The sequence below is a fragment of the Oncorhynchus keta genome, chromosome 22 (genome assembly GCF_023373465.1).
Source record: "Oncorhynchus keta strain PuntledgeMale-10-30-2019 chromosome 22, Oket_V2, whole genome shotgun sequence".
In the NCBI taxonomy this organism is placed as follows: Eukaryota; Metazoa; Chordata; class Actinopteri; order Salmoniformes; family Salmonidae; genus Oncorhynchus; species Oncorhynchus keta.
This window is the reverse complement of record NC_068442.1, coordinates 36,525,265-36,531,441: the sequence shown is the minus strand read 5'-3', so window position 1 is coordinate 36,531,441 and position 6,177 is coordinate 36,525,265.

The window sequence follows — 6,177 nt, the reverse complement described above, 5'->3', positions numbered from 1 at the left end:
ACCTTTCTAGCAAGTCAGTTCGTCAAAGTTCTGCCATTCTAGAGCTGCCCCAGTCAACTGTGAGTGGTGTTATTGTGAAGTGTCTAGGAGCAACAATGGCTCAGCCGCAAAGTGGTAGGCCACACAAGCTCACACAAAGGGAACACAAAGTGTTGAAGCGTGTAGAGCATAAAAATCGTCTGTCCTCATTTGCAACACTCACCTCCGAGTTCCAAACTGCCCCTGGAAGCAACATCAGCACAATAACTGTTCGTTTCCGTGGCCGAGACACATTCCTAAGATCACCATTCGCAATGGCAAGCATCGGCTGGAGTAGTATAATGCTCACCTTCATCAGACTGGAGCAGTGGAAACACGTTCTCTGGAGTGATGAATCTCACTTCCCCATCTGGCAGTGTGGGGACAAATCTGTGTTTGGCGGATGCCAGGACAACGCTACCTGCCCTAATGCATAGTGCCAATTGTAAAGTTTGGTGGAGGAAGAATAATGGTCTGGGGCTGTTTTTCATGGTTCGGTCTAGGCCCTTTAGTTCCAGTGAAGAGAAATGTTAATGCTACAGCATACAATGACATTGTAGATGATTTTCTGCTTCCAACATTGTGGCAACAGTTTGGGGAAGGCCCTTTCCTGTTTCAGCATGACAATGCCCCTGTGCACAAAGCGTGTTCCAGAAATGGTTTGTTGAGATCGGTGTGGAAGAATTTGACTGGCCTGCACAGAGACCTGACCTCAACCCCATCGAACACCTTTGGGATGAATTGGAACGCCGACTGAGAGCCTGGCTTAATCTCCAAACATCTGTGACTGACCTCACTAATGCTCTTGTGGCTGAATGGAAGCAAATCCCCACAGCAATGTTCCAGCATCTAGTGGAAAGCCTTCCCAGAAGAGTGGAGGCTGTTATATTTTGGAATGAGATGTTCGACGGGCAGGTATCCACATACTTTTGTCAATGTTATGTATGTTGGACATGTACGTTTAATTTTCCCATAAAATGCCACAGGGGATGGAAAATAGGAAGGATTACACCTCAGGGAATCCTTAGCTACTGCATTTCAGTTTTAATAATTTATTTCACAGCCAAGGTTTATAACTCTACTTTGTATTTTATTTGGCAGTGTCAGACAAGCCGCCAGGTAAGCACCCTCTTCCCTCTGATCTTAGCTAAAATAAACAGTTGGGTAAAGTAGGTAGGGCGCTATGCACTAAAAATAAAAAAATCCCTATGCCTGCACTTGTTCCCTTGGTGCAGAGGTAGGACAATGTGTCCAGATAGAAGAATACTCAAGGCTGAGTGGGTACAGTAGATGTGCATACTGTTGAACCAATAAGGTGGGGTGTGATCAGAAGAGGGTCTGTTGGTGGACAACGATTGGCTGATGGTTGTGGATGACTGGCTCTGTATGTGATATGATTGGCTGCTGGATGGGGAAGACTCTGTAGAAGGTGTCAGTTCTTTGACACCCTCTCATCAATTGTCACCTCAACCTCCACTTGAAACTGTTCAGCACGAGCAGACAGAGTGCACTGATTGGAGATAAAATGAGGACATGCCCTGTGTGCTTTTAGCCCTGCTTTTACCCTTGGGAAACATAATCTTCAGTGCTGTCTGTTTGAAATGCAGTTGGTCTGTCTTTTTATTATAGAAGCTGTTTCTGTAGTAGTACAGGGATTGGTGTAACAGTAGTGATAAAAGTACTGGTAGTATCTATCCATCATATTTCTTCAATGGTACAAATCAATCATATTCTGTTCCAGTAACTGGGAAATCCTTGTTGAAACAAGCTGGCACTTATAGAAGCAGCTATAACCTAATTGGATCCAGCAGCTGTGGGAATTAGAAAACATGGGATGTGTTACATAAAGAGAGAGAACTGCCGATATTAAAGCTACTGTGGTTGGCACCTCAGCAGTAGACCAAAGAAAATAAGATTCAAGAAAACACTGTTCCATTGAAACTACTTATTTGAGGAAAAAAGAGAATTATATTATTTTATTTTGCCTCATTTCACATGGATCTGCTGTCCATAAAGGAGAAGTCTGGTTTTTTTTTTTTTGCAATCAAAGTGTTGGCTTGAATGTCAGACATCTCTTAATTGTTTAAAGCACACTGTTTTTGCCCAGTCATTATTGTAAAGGAAAACATATATATCTGGTTGGCAACTATTAACATGTCCAAACGGTGGCACCACATGTGACACCAAAAACAAATAACTTGTATGAAATGTCCTGATTTTGTTTTCATAACTTGAGTTTTCCAAACCCTTACCCAGAGTTTTCCAACACTGACACCCATTTCCAGTCCAATTGGGCATGTGTGGTTAATGTGGTAGACTAATGAGGGAACATAACTTCTCGTTAACTCTGTGGCATCAAGGTCTGGTTACAGAAGATTAAGCTTTCAACATTCGTTGACGTTTTCACACAAATTCACCAACATTATCTTGAACCAGAAATAGTTTCATTAGAAACAATCACCTTAAGGGAAACTGGTTGAAATGTATCACCTGGTCCACCATTCAACATTCAGTACATCCTTTCTATCACAAAATCAATAAAGTACACCACATAAAACCTACAATTATTTAAAGAATGCAAATGTTTTCAGATACACATATGGCTCAAATAAATTCAAACAAAGTCAGCCAGTGATTTTGGGGTGGTATGTCATTGCGCAAGCTGCACATTGATTGAATCCATCTGCCATTGAACTTACAGATAGTTGGTAGCTGTTGAGGATCATTGGACAGATTGACATGCGTGGTGATGGTGACCACAGTTATTGGAGACTCCTGTGTGGCTGATCTCATGTGGTTCTCTACACTTGGAGTGCAGTAACACTGTATACTACAGTACACTTGCCTTAGTTTTAGTAAGACCTGAACATTGTTATACCAGATGCAATGTTTCTGATTGTTCCTCTGGGCAGAGTTACTGATCTGCTGTCACAAATCCTGACAGGCAGAGAAAATAGAGGTCATCCTCTTGTTCTTTGGTAGGTCTTTGATGACTCACAGTTCATAATCTATGCATAGTCACTTTACAAGGTACAAATTACAAGGTACAAATTACCTTGACTCAGCTATACCCCCGCACATTGTCTTGGTACCGGTAACCCCTGTATATAGCCTCGTTTTTGTTATGTAATCTTATTGTATTACATTTTTTACTTGACAAACATTTGACAAAGAAATTCTGAACTCTATGTCTTGAACTTCATTGCTGGTTAAGGGCTTGTATAAGGAAGCATTTCACGGTAAAATTTGATTTGTTGTTCTGGGATTGATTTGACCTTTTCGCACCAAAGTACATTCATCTCTAGGAGACAGAACACGTCTCCTTCCTGAGCGGTATGATGGCTGCGTGGTCCCATGGTGTTTATACTTGCGTACTATTGTTTGTACTGATGAACGTGGTACCTTCAGGCGTTTGGAAATTGCTCCCAAGGATGAACCAGACTTTTGGAGGTCTACAATTTATTTTCTGAGGTCTTGGCTGATTTCTTTTGATTTTCCCATGATGTCAAGCAAAGAGGCACTGAGTTTGAAGGTATGGCCTTGAAATAAATCCACAGGTACACCTCCAATTGACTCAAATGATGTCAATTAGCCTATCAGAAGCTTCTAAAGCCATCACATCATTTTCTGGAATTTTCCAAGCTGTTTAAAGGCACAGTCATCTTAGTGTATGTTAGCTTCTGACCCACTGGAATTTTGTGAAATAATCTGTCTGTAAACAATTGTTGAAAAAATGACTTGAGTCATGCACAAAGTAGATGTCCTAACCAACTTGCCAAAACTATAGTATGTTAACAAGACATTTGTGGAGTGGTTGAAAAATTAGTTTTAATGACTCCAACCTAAGTGTATGTAAACTTCCGACTTCAGCTGTATGTGTTAGAACAACACCATGGTGAATTTTTCTTGCTGGTTCCCTTTTTCTCTGCTTTTATCCAACTCTAACTTCAAACTGGGTTTTGAAAGGCTGCTCTTTGTTCATTGAATTCATTTGGAAGTGTTGTTATATGCCAAATACAGTACACACGTGAGAACTGGGAAATGTCACTGAAGTGGAAAAGAATCTCAACAGTTGAAGTCTAGTGATGGTAGCATATCATTTAGACATGTCAAGATTAACATGACAACGTTTCCATTAGGGTTTATCAAACAGAGAAAATCATAGCATTTCAACCTCTCAACCATGAAGCAGATGCAATCTTTGTCACAGCTCATTTAGTGGAAAACAAATCATAAAGGTACTACATCTAGATACATTGAAGGCTTATCTCAATGTTTATCTAAACTGAGAAACTGCAACAGATTGTATTCATGTGAAGTTCCCAGTACTACAACTCAATTAAAAGGACACCCATGATGATGAATGTGTATCTTCTCACACTTGTTAAGAGTTAGCCTTGTCTCTTTGTTATAAAATATAATATAATAATATACGCCATTTAGCAGATGCTTTTTATCCAAAGCGACTTCATACATTTTTTGTATTGGTGGTCCTGGGAATCGAACCCACTATCCTGGCGTTCTTGTAGCCAGGACCACCGATACAACGGTACTTCTCCTCATACAAACCTCAACATACCACTAATATACCAAACATCCCAGTGCATATAGATACTGCTCACCACCGCTTGGATACTGCACACCAAAGTTGTGAGTTTTAATGTGACTGTTGTGGTTGTTCAGGTGACGAAAAATAACAAGGATAGAGTTTGCCATTGAGACCAGTACGATATACAGCTCCTATGGTTCCTCGTGAGGCACATAACAAAACAGACGGCCCCAGAGGGTGAGTGGAACACACCATAACCCACCCTCATCTCTATTGCAGTAACCAACCAGTACATCTCTCTCTCTCTCCAGTAGTAGCTACAATGACATTTGTGTTGAGATTGAACATTCTCTTTCTCGCTGTCTTTCTCTTTCTTCTCCTTTCTCCCTTTCTCCATCTCAGACACATCGTGAGAGAGCAGAGGGAGACACGGATGAATATGGAGCTCTCCAGCTTCCTCTGATTAAAAGAACGGAGGGCCAGAACACATCCAGTGCATGTCCTCATGAGCCAAAGTCTACTGCCACCAGTACCTGTCTACTGCCAGCTAACTCCACCTCATGCAAAATACTTAATTGGTTTGATAAGTGGCAACTCGTCACTAGATTCCATATAGCAGTACTCCACCCCTTTTCATCTTCTTCCTGAAACTAGGAGTTTTTTCCTCTGTTTAGGTGGATCCTCTCCTATGTTTGGATACAGTTGTGTCATTCACTCAGAATAACTCATTTGCAATGCCCACTCATTACCGTGGGCCCTTAGGGGCTGTGTCAGTTTCTTCCTTTTTTTCCTCTTTTCCTTAATTTGCGCCAAAGCTGGGGAACAATAGTATGTTAAGGGGAGAAGAGAGAAAGAAGGGAATAATCATTGTTTTGAAAAATAATAAAGAAAGGGGAAAAATGGAGGGTTCCTCTTCGTAATATAAGTGTTTATATGTAATTATTTATTTTTATGAGCAGCTGAAAAACAATTAAAACATTTTTTTTCCTGTGTTTGAGGAAGGGGAAGAGTGGACCCAGGGGTCCCAAGATCGAATCCCCGCCTCAGTCAGAAATAAAATCTTTAGTCTCCAAAAGTGATGTTATTTTTCACATTGGTGAATTTAAGGTTACTTGAGTTAATACGTTGATTGTGCTAGCATAATTAGAACATATAGAAGTGTTGTTCTGATGAGGTTACCTTGTTACCTTGCTCATGTAATTATCTTGAATCAGTTATTGTTTCATATTTGTCACATATTTGACAATTTACTATATGAGAGACATGTATTTTTGTTATCAAATCAAATCAAAGTTTATTTGTCACGTGCGCCGAATACAACAGGTGTTTCACCTTACAGTGAAATGCTCACTTAAAGGCTCTAACCAATGGTGCAAAAAAAACAAAAGGTGTGTGTGTGTGTGTGTGTGTGTGTGTGTGTGTGTGTGTGTGTGTGTGTGTGTGTGTGTGTGTGTGTGTGTGTGTGTGTGTGTGTGTGTGTAAGTAAAGAAATAAAACAACAGTAAAAAGACATTTGAGAAAAAGAGTAGCAAGGCTATATACAGACACCGTTTAGTCAGGCTGATTGAGGTAGTATGTACATGTAGGTATTGTTAAAGTGACTATGCATA